Source organism: Oryctolagus cuniculus, chromosome 7 (genome assembly GCF_964237555.1).
Source record: "Oryctolagus cuniculus chromosome 7, mOryCun1.1, whole genome shotgun sequence".
NCBI classification, from domain to species: Eukaryota; Metazoa; Chordata; class Mammalia; order Lagomorpha; family Leporidae; genus Oryctolagus; species Oryctolagus cuniculus.
The window spans coordinates 60,527,672-60,544,186 of record NC_091438.1 but is presented as its reverse complement, the minus strand read 5'-3'; the positions used below and the strand labels follow the sequence as shown (position 1 = coordinate 60,544,186).

At 57.3% G+C, this 16,515-nt stretch overlaps 1 long non-coding RNA gene across 1 annotated transcript; it reads left to right on the top strand.

Moving 5' to 3' along the window:
• The first annotated feature begins 3,053 nt into the window (after nt 1–3,053).
• On the top strand, nt 3,054–15,084 carry LOC103350101 (uncharacterized). Its single transcript, XR_007923939.2, has 3 exons — nt 3,054–3,337; nt 10,226–10,311; nt 10,919–15,084. It is a non-coding gene; the product is annotated as an uncharacterized lncRNA (long non-coding RNA).
• The last annotated feature ends 1,431 nt before the right edge of the window (nt 15,085–16,515 follow it).

Sequence of the window (16,515 nt, the reverse complement as noted above, 5' to 3'; positions counted from 1 at the left end):
ACACAGTGACCTCAGGCCTGAGCCCAGGGCCTGGGCGGGGCGGGGGGCAGGGGAGGCTGCGGTGAGCTCCGAGGCCCCGGAAGGAGGCGTGTGTGTGTGTGTGTGTGTGTGTGTGTGTGTGTGTGCGTGTGTGTGTGTGTGTGTGTGTGTGTGGCGGGGAGACACCTGTGCCTGCCGCCGCCACCAAGAGGACAGCATCTGTGTATGTTGACACAGAGGGCGCGGGCAGCATTAAGGAAGCACCCAGGAACACTGGGGCTGGCCCCGACCAGATACAGCAGGGGAGGAGCTGTAGACGGTGGTGGGTCATGGCGGCAGGGGCTTTGCCGGGAACTGGGAATGGGAGGTAGGCCTGGGGGCGAGGTGCAGGGACTCTGTGATGTGTTTAGCGTTGGAGACTTGGCAGCCCTGGATGTGACAGCCAGGCTGGAGAGGGGGCTGGCCCCTCCGGAGGGCAGGAGGAGTCAGGCCGTGGTGGGGTGGGGTCCCTGGGTGTGCCGCTGGCGTGCTGCTCCCACCTCCTCTCCCCTCTCCCTCCCCAGCAGGCCGAGAGGGCGCTGTGGGGCAGTGACTCAAGGGCAGACGGTGTCACAGGTGTCTTAGGCTCGGGTTTCCAGCCAGGAGGCTGAGCCCCATTTCAGATAACCAGCCTCAAGCGAAGTGCATGGGGGAAGCTTTATGTACTTGAGACAGGCACAGGGGACGGTGGGAAGAGAAGGCCCCTACAGAAGCCAGGTCCCTGCAGGTCAGCTACAGCCAGGCATGGGGATGTGTGCAGGATGTGGAGGCTGGGGGGGGGGGGCATGGGGAGGGAGGGAGAGTGGGAGAGGGAAGGGCCCTCCCAGCTCCCTACTCCCTGCTCCAGCCCCATACAGCTCCAGACACTCAGGGGCTCAGCCGGCTCCCTGCATGGACTGTGCCCAGGGGCTTGGCCCCCTCTGAGTGCAGTGCTGCAAGTTACATTTCTCTGGAACGCCCCCTGAAAAAAGCAAGCTCAAGCAGTGAACAGGTTCAGATTCTCGCCAGTGGTCCTGCTTGCCCACGCCACCCACTCAACCGGAACCCACATTCCCCGCTACACTGTGGAGGGCTGGGAGATTGGGAGGGGGTGCTCAGACCCACCCCACCCCATTTTCCTGGCTCACCCTCATCCTTCAGTCTCCTAACCCAAGCCAGAGCCCCAACCCAAAGCCAGCACTGAGCCGTTAAGGCGGTTAGGTAGATGCTAGCCAATGTGTGTAAGAGGGGCGGAGGAAAATGAGAAGTTTTAGAGAAAAGGAGTTTTTGTACAATGGAACGAGGAAACAAGCCATGAGAGCGATGGCACCTGCAGTAATGGCTCCTGTCCTCTGACTGCGCTGGATGGGTTTCATCCCCCACCCCCGGGGGCAGCCCAGGGGAATCCCCCCCACCCCGCGCCAAGGAGCCCATTAGGTCCAGTCCGATAACACTGTGCTGATAAGATCCCGGAAGGATTTTCAGGAACTCTGCATCCAGAAATCCCCTACCCACACTTTCCCAAAGAGGGAGGAGGGGAGGAGACATGGGGGCCCACACTCATGTCCATGACAACTCCAGTCTGAGAGCAGATGGTGCGCTCAGCCCTTGCTGAGACGCCCGCCCTCCTCCTTGCTTCTCTGCATCAAACTTTGCTGCCTCACTTGGCGCTGCTCTGTGCCTCACGCCTGGATTCTTGTTTTTCTCTTTTAAAGATTAATTTATTTATTTGAAAGGCAGAGTTACAGAGAGGCAGAGGCAGAGGCAGAGGCAGAGGCGGGGTGGGGGAGGGAGAGAGAGAGAGAGAGAGTCTTCCACCCACTGGTTCACTTCCCAGATGGCTGCAACAGCCGGAGCTGTGTCGACCTGAGGCCAGGAGCCAGGAACTTCCTCTGGGTCTCCCATATGGGTGCAGGGGCCCAAGGACTTGGGCCATCTTCTGCTGCTTTCCCAGGCCATAGCAGAGAAATGGAGCAGCCAGGACTCGAACTGGCGTCCATATGGGATGCAGTGCCGGCAACGCTGGCCCCGCCTGGATTCTCTGTTGTGTGAAGATCAGCGCCCCTGAGCCGCTGGGCTCTGCTCACAGATCTGGTTCTTCCCTGTTCGCCCAATGACCCCAGTCATCAACCCAAGTTTCCTCGGGCCCCGGGTCTGCAAAGGGCTTCCGCACCTCCACGGCCTCGGAGCCCCTGAGTGAGTCCTCACAAGCCTCCCCTCCTTCCTTCTCCTCGCAGCTGTGCGTCCCACCCTGGATGCCCCCAGCCCCTTCCCGGCCGGCCCTGGAGGGAAGCCCTCACCAGAGAGAACCCTGACCTTGGCTGTGATTCGGAGCAGGCTTCTCGGGAAAACCAGGCTGGGCGCGAACCAGGTCGTCTCGCAGAGGAGTGGCCCCCCGTGACCTCAGGAGGGGGCTGGCCCAGCGTGGGTGTGTGGGGTGGGCGGGGAGAGAGCGGGAGCAGGGGTGCCATCCCCAGCCAGTGCCCGGCTGCCCGCCCGGGAGCTGGTGGCACTGAGGCAGCCGGCTGGCAGCTTTGCCCTGGGCCTGGCCTGGCTGACCACTGTGGGCCTGGAGGGAGGGGGACCTCGACCACCTCAGCCCCCTGCTTCACACACTCTGCCCCTGCCATGCACTCCCCCGCCACCAACTGTTCTAGTGGCCACACAATGCAGCCATTCAAATCCACGGACAGAAGAATAGCCGGCAAAGTCGGGGAAAGTTCACCCATTCAATGGAAAAGGCAGGGCACAAAACGGCAGATGCTCCTTTGGTAAAATACACAGTCAAACGAACATGGAAACTGACATCACACAAACGGAAAAACACCAGCAAACCTGCAAGGGTGTGAGTCCAAACAGAAAACCTGACCGTGAGTGAACCTAAACACCGGGGGTCGCCACAGAGAGGGAATACTCAGTTTTATCGGGAAGTTGTAATCAGGAGAACCTAGGCGGAAATCATCACAAGACACTGAGCCCCAAAGCAGTACAGAGAGGTTCAGCAACTTGTCTCAGGTCCCACAGCTCAGAAAGGCAGGGATGGGGTTGAACCTAAGCAGCCTGGCTGGAGGAAGAGGCACTGGCAGGGACCACATATCTGCAGGTGCGGGAGCAGGGAGAGCCGGGCTCCTCTGTGGCTTTCCTCTCTTTCTCTGCCTTTTTGTGTTTTTCAGCTGTTCTGCAAAGAACTGGTTACGTTTGCTGGTAATGCACCTCCACTCCCACCCCACACAAAAGAAATGGCAATCTTGAAAGCAACAAAGCCAGGCTAAAGCCTTCCAGGAAGTGACTCCTCCTGCAGCCCTGGGAATCCGGCCTGCCCAGGGCTGGTGATCAAAGGGTGAGATCAGTGTCTGAGATCAGAGCTCCCCGCTGAAGCCACCTGGGCCTTGGGCCTGGGCCAGCCCTCGCCCTGGGTGGCCTTGTGAGAAGCAGGCTTCCCAGCTTCAGGGAGGTGTGTGTGTGTGTGCATGTCTGTGTCTGCACATTGTGCGCATGTCTGCCTGGGTGCCTGCCTGCACGTGTGTGTGTGTGTGCGCGCGCGTGTGTGCACAAGTCTGCTTGCATGCCTGCATGTGTGGGTACCTGCACATGTGTGCGTGCCTGCCGGGTGCACCTGTGTGTGTGTACGCACACACAAGCTCATGCATGCCAACACAAAGCGGTCAAGGAGCCTCTCCTGGCTGCTGGGTCGCACACCCCACATGTATGCCCATCTCTACACAAAGCATGATTCCTCCTCTGCAGCGCCCCCTGCTGTCGGAACCTCAGTGACCAGGAGCTCACTACCTCACCAGGCCGCCAGGGGCCGCTGCACAAAGTGCAGAGGAAGGGGCTCAGGTGGGAACCTTCGGGGAGACCTCAGCTGTGGAACTTTGCCATGTGGCCTTGGGACCTCAGACCCCCAAGCTTCAGCCTCATCACTTGTCAAAGGGCCGCCGCTGTGCAAGGTTCACAGGGGACGACCCAGGCCCCACGTCTGGAGCAGGGGAGGAGCGCAGTGCCTATGAGGGCACTGCCAAAGGTTCGTGGAAAATGGAATTGAAAGATAAGTTCAGGGGCCAGTGCCATGGCGTAGTGGGTAAAGCCGGCGCCTGAAGTGCCAGCATCCCATATGGGCACCGGCTCGAGTCCTGGCCGCTCCACTTCCCATCCAGCTCTCTGCTATGGCCTGGGAAAGCAATGTAAGATGACCCAAGTCCTACACCTGCATGGGAGACTCAGAAGAAGCTCCTGGCTCCTGGCTTCTGGGTGCAAAATAGTCACCCATCTAGAGGCAAGGTCAGCCAGCCTTGGGGGGCTCCCAGAATGATGCTGGCCAGTGTGGTTCAGCTGCTCTCCCCATGACAGTGGGGACGACCCAGCTTTGTGAACAAGGCACAGAGCCCAGGCCACCACAAAGCCCACTCCGAGAGATCAGCCCAGGACACCAAAACAAGCCCTCAGTGGGGGTGGGCAGCTGTGGACCAGGGATGGGGCAGCCCCTGGCCTGCATTTGAGATCCAGAAACCAGTAGAGGAAGTACCAGACCCCTCCCACTGTCCGGTTGGTGGCTGTGAGTCCCTGACAGAGGCAAGCCCCAGTGACTGAGCCTGGAGCTTCTCTCCTCTCTGCATGTGTGCCCTGTGCTGGAGGGGCTCCAGGGAGACCCACTACCCTGTATTTCCTGACTCCCAGGGTGCTGCTCGCAGCCATCCTGGGCAGTCCCCAACCTACCTGGATAGCTCTGACCTCTAGGACATTCTTGCCCCCGCCAGGCTCAGGCCTGTACCCCTGAGACGTCCACCCACTTGCTCTCTTCAAAGCCAAGGCCTTCAGCCATTTCCATAGAACATCGAGCTCTCCAGTGCCGCCCAGAACCTCCAGGCTTGAATTAAATTCTCAGAACCTCGACTTCCTCCTCCGTGACATGGTGCCAGCCACGGCTGAATGCGTGCCTCGGCTGCGCAGTGCACTCAGCAAGCCACATGCCCTTCGCGGAGCAAGAGTCCCTGACCTTGGCCAGCCCCCCAGGAGCACGGCCCCCAGACCGTCTGCGAAGAGGTGCGCGCTCCCTCTGGTGGACATCTGGTGAATCGCAGACCAGAGACGGGTGGCCAAGGTGGAATTGCAAGAATGGGCAGGGAGAACCGCAGAAGTGACTGGGCCCAGGCTGGTGCTCTACAGATGAGGCATGTCTTCCTTGCTGTCCTCTTTGACGTCTTCCTGGGTGGCCTCTGGGCCGGTGAGCCCCCGCGGAGAGGAAGCTGCATAGTTCATTTCTAATAGCTGCCAAGCCCCCTTCGGTCCCTCCCAGCTCGCTCCCTTGGGCCTGCCAAGCCACGGGCTCAGGACAGAGGCTAAGGCCGCTGCGGTGCCTCCCTCCCACTCTCATCAGGTGCGGTTCCAGGGCCGGTCCTGAGAGTGAGGCCGGGGGCTCCGTGGAGCTGTGGCCGGGAACGAGAGAGGCGCAGAGTCCTGGGCTCTCCCGGCGTGTGCCACTCAGGGAAGCCGCAGGGACACCACGCTCTTGTGGCTTTGCTCAGCCGGCTGGTACAGCATCGGTGTGCAGAGAGCCCCAAAGGGGCTTCCCGTGAGGAGCACGGGCAGACGCGGGAAGCTCCGGAAGCTTTGCGGCTTCAACGCGTCTGCCCGCTCATGGTTGCAGCTCTCGCTTCCCGGAGCTTCTGTGCCAGTCATCACCTGCTGCCCGCCAGGGTGTGTTTGACGGGTGTTAGCGCTGTTCCTTTGAGTGAGGCCGGGACATCCGAGGGCAGGAGCTGGGAGGAAATGGCCTCCCGTCTAGGGGAGCCCGCATCCGAGGCCACGGCCCCTGGCGCCGGGGCCTTCCCCCGCGCCTCGGCCGCCATTCTGCTGCGGCCCGCTCGTCCCAGCACCCAGCGTTGTGCGCCGTCACCTCTTGGTCGCCTCTGACCAAGGTCGCACCAAAATTCAAGCTCACGTGTTCCCATGAGGTCCCTCTCATTACTGCCACAGCCACGGCCACCCCCACCCCCACCCCGCGCGGGCTCCTGTTCCCTCTTTGGGGTTCACTGCTGACTCCCAGAGGCAAGCACCAAATCCTATGTTTTTCTCTTTTTTACAAAAAAAATTTATGTATTTATTTAAAAGGCAGAGTTAGAGAGAGAGGGGGAGATACAGACAGAGATCTTCCATCCGTTGGTTCACTCCCCCAAATGTCCACAACAGTCAGGGCTGGGCCGATCCGAAGCCAGGAACCAAGAGCTCCATCCGTGGGTCTCCCACGTGAGTGCAGGGGCCCAAGGACTTGGGCGGTCTTCTGCTGCTTTCCCGGCGCAACAGCAGGGTGCTGGATCGGAAGTGGAGCGGCCAGGACTGGAACTGTTGCTCTACGAGACGCCAGCATTGCAGGCGGCTGCTTTACCCACTGTGCCATAGCACCGGCTCCTGTCTTGCCTTCTGTCTCCAGGATCTGCTCTGGGGTTCCTCCCCAGGTGTCAGTGCCTGGGTGCAGGCGCCTCTGCCCTACCTCCTGGGTGCAGGCGCCTCTGCCCTACCTCCTGGGTGCAGGTGCCTCTGCCCTACCTCCGGCTCCCACTCCACCCCACCCTCCCCTCAGGAGGTTCTCCCTTCTCGTCTTCTCCCTTCTCTGCCCAATGGAACTTCCTAAAATTCAGACCTACGCTTGCCTCTCCCCTGTGTGCAAACCCTCCATTGTCAGGGAGGGGCTGGGCGTTGGGTGCAGCATTAAGCCGCTGCCTGGGACCCCCACATCGCACACAGGAGCACCTGGACTGGAGTCCCAGCTCCACTCCTGATTCCATGCAGCTGCTAACGCGCACCCGGGGAGGCAGCTGCTGGTGGCTCAGTACTTGGGTTCCTGCCTCCTATGTGGGAGACTGAACTGAGTTCAGGAATCCTGGCTTCAGGCTGATCTAGTCCTCACTGCTGAGAGCTCTCTGTCTCTCTGACTTTCAAATACATTTTTTAAAAACCAAGAAGTAACCAAACGCCTTTGTTTGGCGCATGGCCCATGAGACCTTCCTCTGCCCCCTTGCCAGCTCACAACTTTCCCACCCCAAACCTGGCCTGTGAGCCGACCAGAAGCAGGTGTGTGAGGCCGCCTCCCCTCTGGGCACCTGACAGCTCCTCTGCCTCCCTGCCTGTCTTTGCCTGGCCAACACCTATCTCTCCTTTGCATCTTTATTCAAATGTCCCCTCCTCCAGGTTGGCCCTCTGGGTTCCCCTCGCCCCTTGCCTGGTTCAGACACCGTGCTCCAAGAGCACGCCTCTTCTGCATCTGTGCCCAACACCTCAGTGTTAAGATAATGGCGAGCATCTCACATTTCTCTTCCCCTGGATGATAAGTGATCACAGAGTGTATGAACGAATGAAGAAATGAAGCTGCAGAGAGAAGTGGCTGGGAGAGGAAAGAGTGACTTGGAAACCTGCTCCAAGGGGGTGGTGCCTCCTAAGCACAATGTCTCCTACGCCCGGCTGCATGTCCTGAGACCTCCCGAGACCATCCATCTCCTTCCTCAAGGCACCCCAACAATCTCCCCAACGGGGCTACGCCAGGGCCGGTGGGAGGAGTGGAAATCATTGCCGCCCAGCACTGATCATGCACCGACTGCATACAGTGCCCTCTGCAGAAACACTGAGTTTGGATTTGTTCAGGTTGCAGATGAGGCTGGGGTAGGCATGAGCCATGCCACGACCGAGCTCTGGCCAACGGGTATTGGGGAACGATTCCGGCAGGGGGAGGACGCCCAGGGCTGGGCCGACTCTAGGACTGGGGCTAAAAGAGAGGGAAGAGGCGAGGGCCTGCCTGAGGGAGGGATCACAGGTGTAGGGGCCGGAGGTCAGGCCACACAGGCGAGGGTGATCCCAGGACAAAGAGCAGCTGTTCCACCTGGGACTGGGGTTTTGCCAGGACGCAACAGGAAATTTGTTGGAAAAGAACCACCAGAACTGGGTTCTGGAGGACTTTGCCAGGGCAAGGGACTTGGACTTGAACTAGTACCATGGATTGGTGAGACCCATGGGACACAGTTCTGGGGCGGGGCTGTCTCCGGGAGCCACCCCACTGCCCCTGACTGCTTCTTCTTGTGTGCCACCTGTTAAGGGGCCGTTCTTCACAGTGACCAGCAGGGGGCAGGACCGAATCACAGCCCAAGACCATCCTGCTCCCTGGTCAGAGTCCTGGGAAGAGGCCTGGGGGTGTGGGGTGGCCCTTCTGGGAGTGGGGAGGGGCGTCAGGGCAGCTGTGGGGGCCACCAGTCCGCAGAGCCAACTGCTGCAGAACAACATCCCAAACTGGACGGAGTCGTCGCTGTGGAACCCCCAAAGTGGTCCACTCGCCCCATGCCCAGAAAGCTCATCACTGACGTCAGGTCGGGGAAGAAAGCAGGTGTTTATTCAGAGCAAGGGGCTGGGCAGCCATTGCTTAATTTCCGGGTTCCCTGAGGAGTTAGGGGTGAAGGTCCTTAGAGACTGACATTGAGAGGTGCGTGATCAGCTCGTGTCCAGGTTCCTGGTTGGTCAGTGGTGCCCGTGACCCTCCTTTGGTTGGTCAGCGATGCTGTGCTCCTTAGGGAAGTTATGGGGCCAGGTGGGCTCCAGCTGGTCTGGGGTTGTGTGCAGGTGGCAGCCGCCCTCTGCCTGGCCCTGGAGTTCCCCTACACAAAGCACCCTGGGACAGCGCCAGCCATCAAGGTTCTTATCTGTTGGAGGAGCAGGTGACTTCCGGGGGTTAGAAGTGTGCAGGCCAGCTGCATCACAGCTGTGAGTCACTGAGTTCCTTTTGGTAAGGACAGGCAAGGGCAGCTGGGGTTAGGGGGGCCAGACACGAGGCTGGGCCCTGCTTGTACACGACAGGGGTAGGGTTTCCACAGCACCTGACAAAGCTGCCCAGGACTGGAAGGGGCTGAGAACTTGGTGCCGTGGCAGCGTCCAGAAGGGGTGAGCGCTGCTGCTCCCTGGGGGCCTTGGGGGTCTTGACCAAGGAGGTGGCCCTGGGGGGAGGGCCTGGAACACAGGGTGCACTTTACCAGGAGGAGCAGGAGGGGTCTCCTCAGCAGAGGAACTGGCACGTGCAAAGGCACTGAGGCACAGCTGGCCAACAGCTACAGTTCCTCCATATCCACAGGCTCCGTGTGCCCCGACTCAACCAGGGCAGTGAGGCCTTCTCTCACCATTGTTCCCTAGACAACACCGTGTAACCGCTGTTTGCCTAGCAGTCACTCACAGGAGTATCGGGTCTTTTTTTTTTTTTTTTTAAGATTTATTTACTTATTTGAAAGAGTTACAGAGAGGACACACACACACACACACACAGAGAGAGAGAGAGAGAGAGAGAAATCTTTCATCTGCTGATTCAGATGGCTGCAATGGCTGGGGCTGGGCCAGTCCCAAGCCAGGAGCCAGAAGCTTCCTCTGGGTCTCTCACATAGGTGCAGGGACCCAAGGACTTGGGCCATCTTCCGCTACTTTCCCAGGCACACTAGCAGGGAGCTGGATCAGAAATGGAGCAGCCGGGACTTGAACTGGCACCCATATGGGATGCTGGCACTGCGGCTGGCGGCTTTACCCTCTATGCTACAACACTGGTCTTTTAAGTAATCTAGAGGTGATTCAAGCATGGGGAGGTTATGCATGGGTTCCATGCGAATACTGTGCCTTTCTGTAAAAAAAAAAAGTAAGCATCCACAGATTCCGTTATCCACAGGGGGCCTGAACCAATCCCCTCCCCTTCCGCCAGCCCATACCAAAGACAGCTGTCCATGCAGTTAGTGACCATTTATTACATGGAAACACTGGCTGTAAGATGTATTTTTAAAATTTTTATTTATTTGGGTTTTTAAAAATATTTCTTATTTATTTATTGGAAAGGCAGAGTTACAGAGAGGCAGAGCCAGAGAGGCAGAGAGAGATCTTCCATCTGCTGGTTCACTCCCCAAATGGCCACAATGGCCAAAGCTGGGCTGATTCAAAGCCAGGAGCCAGGAGCTTCCTCTGGGTCTCCCACATGGGTACAGGGGCCCAAGGACTTGGACCATGTTATACTGCTTTCCCAGGCCACGGCAGAGAGCTGGATCAGAAGAGGAGCAGCCGGGGCACGAACCAATGTCCATATGGGATACCGGCGCTGCAGGCCAGGGCTTTAACCCGCTGCACCACAGCGCCGGCCCCAGCCATTTGCTTTTGCAGCTTGCTTTGTTTCACTCGGTGGCGGACCTTGGGCATCTCCCTCATGTGGTTTCTCTAGGTGTGCCCATTCTTGGTGATGACTGCGGAAATATTGGCGTGTGCGCGGGACCAGCTTCTTTGCTCATGGACATTTAGGTTCTTCAGGTATTTTTCCCCTAATGATTTATTTATTTGAAAGGCAGAGTGACAGAGAGAGGGAGGGAGGGAAGAAGGGGGGGCAGGGAAGGAGAGAGAGATTGATTCCATCAACTGGGTCACTCCCTGAATGGTTGTAAAGGCCAAGGCTGAGCCAGGTCAAGCCAGGAGCCAGGAGCTTCATCCAGGTCTCCTAAGTGGGTGCAGGGGCCCAAGCACTTGGGCCATCTTCCACTGCTTTCCCAGGCGCGTTGGTAGGGAGCTGGATGGGAAGTGGACCATCGGGACTCAAATGAGCACTGCATAAGGTATGCCGGGGTGTTGCGTACGGTGGCTCCATGTGCTGTGTTGTGCCACAACCACGGCCCCTCCTGACAGTGCGTGCCCAGGCAGACAGTGCTGAATCAACAGCTGTGTCTGTAGCTGATTAATATCTCTGCTTAAAATCTGAATATATTTTCCTACGTAAGCTTCCAAAAACACTAGCAATCTAGTTGCGTCAATAGTGTATGATAGAGGCCGGCACTGTGGCACAGTGGGTTAAAGCCCTGGCCTGCAGCGCCGGCATCCCATATGGGCACCAGTTTGAGTCCCGGCTGCTCTTTTTCCGATCCAGCTCTCTGCTATGGCCTGGGATAGCAGTAAAGGATGGCCTAAGTCCTTGGGCCCTTGCACCCACATGGGAGACCCGGAAGAAGCTCCTGGCTCCTGGCTTCGGATCAGCTCAGCTCTGGCCATTGTAGTCATTTGGGGAGTGAACCAATGGAATGGAAGATCTCTCTCTCTCTCTCTAGCTCTACCTCTCTCTGTAACTCTTTCAAATAAATAAAATAATTCTTAAAAAAAATAGTGTATGATAATCCCTGTCTCCTTATACTTTTACCAACATGGGTATCATCAACCTTCTAAATCTTTGCTAATCTTTCCTTTTTTAATTTTTTTTTTATTTAACAGGTAGAGTCATAGACAGTGAGAGAGAGAGAGAGAGAGACAGAGAGAAAGGTCTTCCTTTCGTTGGTTCACTCCCCAAATGGCCGCTATGGCCAGCGCTGCGCCGATCCAAAGCCAGGAGACAGGTGCTTCTTCCTAGTCTCCCATGCAAGTGCAGGGGCCCAAGCACCTGGGCCATCCTCCACTGCCCTCCCAGGCCACAGCAGAGAGCTGACTGGAAGAGGAGCAACCGGGACTAGAATTGGCACCCATATGGGATGCCGGCGCCGCAGGCGGTGGATTAACCAAGTGAACCACGGTGCTGGCCCCCCCGCTAATTTAATAAGTACAAAATTGTATCTCATTAAACATTTTAGATACCTTTAAAAAGGAGGATAAATATCACACAGCATTGCCCCTTGTCCTCAGGGGATGCAGTCCAAGACCCCCAGGGGATGCCAGTTTCTTTCCTGAAGTCAAGAACTTCCACTTTTCACTTAAAATGAAGCATTTTGTGATTTGCATTTCCCAATCGGCAGCATCGCTACCTCTGTGCTCCGGGGCCGTTATTAAGTGAGATAAGGGTTCCTTGAACACTGAGCGCTGTGCTGCCTGCCCATCAACCTGGCAACTAAGCCGGATGTTGCGTGACTGCCTGTGGGGTAGCACATACAGCGTGGACCCGCTGGACCCACACGGGACACAGTGAGCACTATGGGGTTTCATCACGCTGTTCAGCACACCACACAACTCAAACCTGATGGATTGTTTATTTCTGGAATTTTCCATTTAATATTTTTGGACTGTGGTTGACCACTGGCAACTGAAACTATGGAAAGCGAAACCGCAGATAAGGAGGGACTACTGGATCCGTTGGCTGTGTCAACTTCTTTTTCTCCTCTTTTTGTTAACCCCATGTTGTCAGCCTTCATTTTTTTTGTTTTGTTTTGTTTTGTTTTGTTTTTGTGGATGAGTGAGGCATGACTAATATTTTTCTCTTTAATTTGTAGGCGTTAGATATTAAGGAGATAAGATGCTAAGGTTTGTGTTATCATTGCCCTCACCACAAATTCCATGTTTGGAAAGATTTTGTGCAACAGAAGTTGTGAAGTTGCAACTTCGGTCTCTGTTTTCTTGTCTGATCCATGTGTACTTAACCCACAGATTGTTTATCTGCACAAGATAGCCAGTGTTTCTGCACCAAGTTGATGAAATTCCAGCCAACACCAAAGCCTTCGAAGTCTTGCTAATCCCAGAAACCTCACCATGGCTAAACATAGTACACCCACTGGCTCTCTGAGATGCCTTCATGGACGATGGGCCCTCGAGTGGAGGCCCAGCCCTAGACCTACCCCCTCTAGCTAGTGCGCATTCTGCCAGCCCTACCCCTGGAGCCAGCAGTGTGGTCTGCACCTGTGCACCCCTCTGTGCAGCTGCAGACGCCCCGTGCTGCTGAGTGGGCTGAGTGTTTGCATATTTTCCCTTTGTTTATAGGCACTTAGGGCATGGGGCCCTCGTCCCTTTAGCAGAAGGTCCCCAGGCCAGGCACGGTGGGACACCATTGGTGCTGAGGAGGACGGCGGCCGATGGGGGACAGGGAGAGGCTCCCCGCTGGCCCTGGCCTCTCTTGCCCGTCCTTCCAGCCGCCTGCATCCTTGAGGAAATGCTCCCTGAGCACGGGTGTAGGTCCCAGGCAGGTTGTGAGTTGGCTTGCAGGGCTCCCAACTGGGGAGTGGGTTCTGGACGATGAACCCCAGCCTGCGTGTGCCAAGGAGCAGGGGTGGCTGAGGTGGGACTGCTTTGGGCAGGGGGGGCGGTTCAGGCTTCTGGGCACCCACCCTCCAATCTAAAGGTGTATTCACTGGCATGACACTGTCCCCTCCTACGTTGGGTGTGGGGACGCCAGGGTGGAGGGGCAAGGCAGCGAGGCCAGGAGCTGGCCCCTGACTCCTAACCTGCCTGCAGCATCGCGGCTGACCGAGAAGTTTCCAGGTTGGTTTGCTTTTTAAACCCAAGGATGACTTTGAAGAGGCTGCCACATTCCTGGAGGACTGGCAGGGAAGATGATTAATGACATTGGCAGCGGGAGACAGAGGGCTGGGACCTCTGCTGACCCCAGGATGCCCCTCCCTGGCCTGGGGCTCTAGCGGGGAGAAAAATGCCCTAACCTCTTCCCATCAGTGCCCTGCAGCCTCTTGGGCTGGCTTCGTGGGCCTAAGGGCTTAATCTTGTCCACTGCATTCTTGTTCTAAAGGAAACGGATCTTCTGTCCAGTTGCATGGCACTGAGGCTGAGAGGCGACATAGCCAGTGCAAGGCCCCAAGGCAGGCAGACCAGGGCCTGTCCCCTGGAAGTGTGTCTGGGTGGCCAGTGACCGACCCTGCTGTGCCTGAGCTATTTCTCTAAAATAGGGCCAGGAAGCTGCAGACATAAAGACACTGCCCGACTCTTGCTTTCACTGCCCCGTGTTATCTCACTGACGTTGTTAGCCTGGCCTGGGGCCCGGATGCAGCCTCTGAGCAGGGAGAGAGTAAGAACTGGCCCTTCATCCAAGCGTTGACTTTGTTCTGCAGGAGGACAGTCTGGCTTCACAGCCAACTGTATCTGGACAATGAATTTGAATGATGTGGCCATGCACAGTGTGACTCCATGGCAACAAGCTCCCATTTCCTCCATCCTGGTCCCCATCAGCCAGATTCAGGGGACCTCTGTCCTGACATCTGGGACATGGCATGGAAGACCGTGGCTTTGGAGTGCAGGCTCACGGCTGCTGAGCTGCGGGCCGCTTCCGCATCTGTGAGTGGGGGCCTGGCCGCACCCAGCCCAGGGGCTGCTGCGAGGCCTGAGGCCTGGCAGGTGTGGAGTCCAATGGCTCAGACCCTCTGCTCCCACTCCCGCCCCTCCGCCCACCTGAGCTGAGGCTGATTGGTTCTCATCTGTGACGTTTGACAGTCAGTCTCTGCCACTTGCTCTGCCTGGGGCTCTCTGGCTCCATAACGGATTTAGTGGCCTGGGTCCAAGGAGTAAACTTAGGCCAGGAACGGAGGACACGGCTGTTTTGGTGGGAGAAGGATCTGGAAAGGTCTGGAATGAGACGGAGGTGTCTGATTGGGTGCATCGAAGGAGGTGCTCGGAGGTAGTCCCTGGAGGACGTGTGTGCCTGTCTGCAGGGTGACATCAATCCTGTGTGTGTATGTGTGTGTGTGTGGTAGTGAGATGGAATCCCACTACCACACTTGTCCCATTTGCTCATTTTTCTAGAGGGGCCTGATTGGAGCAGCATCTGCCGTGTGTGTGGGGGGGGCACACACTGAACACGTGTGTGTATGTGTGTATGCATGTTGACATAGATGTGAAGAAATGCAGCCCTTAATAGGGTCATAAAACCTAAAACCAAGACTCCTACAAGTATCTGGGCCTGTTAGGGGATTTTTTTTTTATCTCTGGCCATTCATGAAATCAAGGGCTTCTATTTAGTTATTCCTTCAAGGAAAATGCTGAGTGGGCCTAGAAGACCCTGTGCAGGCACTGATATGGGCTAGGCAGGGAGTTGAGACTGCTACCATTCCCTTCCGCACAAGTCCCTCCTGCTAAAATCCCAATGCTTCCAGGTCATTCCAACATGGCGGCAGCCTCGGCTCGTCCATCACGCATAATATGGAAACTCCATGAAACCTTCCCAGAGATCACCGAGTACACTGAAGCCCCGCCCAGACTCCACCTGCTTTATGGGGCCACCCGGTAAAGAGACAGTCGGAAGTTACCGGTGCGGCCGCTGGGAGGAAGGCTGCCCAGTCGCTTGGGAGTGCGGAGTACCGCCTTAATCCCTTTAAATAAACCCTGCTCTCGTTCTCGCACCTTCTCTATGTCTTATGTCACACCGAGCCAGGAACTGGGCGTAAATCCAGTTGGGGAAAGCCCGGTTTCCCAGAGAAACAGTACCAGAGTTAAAAGGAAAACAGGCCCCTTGAACCCCAAAGCCCCGTGGGTCAGGGCAGATGCAGGAGCCTGCACTTGCCTGGCTGTGGAGGTCCCGCCAGAGGCCGCTGGCCACGGCAGCAGAGATGAAACTCCACCGCCAAAGGAGCCTTGAGCCTTTGTGGAAGCCCACGTGAGCATCAGTGTGGGCCACACGTTGGGGACAGGCACCAGGCGCTGTGGTCCAGCCTGTGCAAGGGTGTGGCAGGGCAGAGGCGCCTGGAGAGCGTGGTGCAGTGTGGTGTGGCCAGTACTTGGGGACAAGGACAGCGGGTGAAAGGCCACCACAAAACACACCAGATGCCAGAGTTAGAGGAAAGTTTATGATTGGGTGGGGGAAACCGACAGGCCAGAGGGAGAGAGAGCGAGCGAGGGGGCACACGTGTGGGAAGCAGGTCCCATTATAGCTTTGCAGGGGTAGGGAAGTGAGAGCAATGAATCCTATTAGGGTAGGTAGGGGTGGAGCTTGTGGTTTGGCCAACGTTTGTGGTTGGGCCATTTGGTCACCTGGCTACTGGCAAGCCAGGCTGGTCTTAGGACAGAAGCTTACTGTGCAAGATGGCAATGGGGGCCAGAGCCTGAGATGGTGCCCGGGCACAGATGGCACCATTTTACCAACTGGGGACAAACCAGGTGGAGACGTTCACCCTGTAGGTTAAGTCACCGAGGCCTTGGGGCTGGCTGAGGAATTTGGGCTGTAGTCTGTGGCGGGGGTCCCAAGCCCAAGTATCTGCAGGGACAGGGTGGGAGGTGAGGGAGTGAAGACGCTGGTGAGGGAAGACAAGGCCCTGGGAGGCAGGCGGCAGGGCAGACCCGGCGTGAGTCTTCAGAGAACCTGGGCACCTGGCATCTTAGGTGGCACTTGTATTTTTAAGCGTTAGCAGTTAATTCAAGTTGTACATGGAACACAACAAAACAGCCCAGGCCAAACAGAGAAGGCTTGTGACCTGGGCACAGGCTGCTGGTGTGTGACTTCTGGGGGGGCACCAGCCAGCTCCTGGTGGAGGTGCCTGTGTCGGAATTTGCTCCCTGTGGCAGCATTCTGCAGATGGCTGTGAGGGGCGCCGGGGTCGAGAGAGGCAGAGAAACCCCAGGTAAGCAGCTGGTAGAAACACCTCATTCTTGTGTGTTCACCTAATAAGTATTTACTGAGTACGAGCTGCGAGTCAGGTACTATTCTAGGCAGGTGCTGTTGAGACAAGCTCAGCCGCACTGTTCCCAGCCCCAGGCCAAGGGCCGGGCTAGCCCTGCCCTCCCCCGCAGGCATCCTGTCCCCTCTCCCAGGCCAGCCTCCTGCCGCCCAGC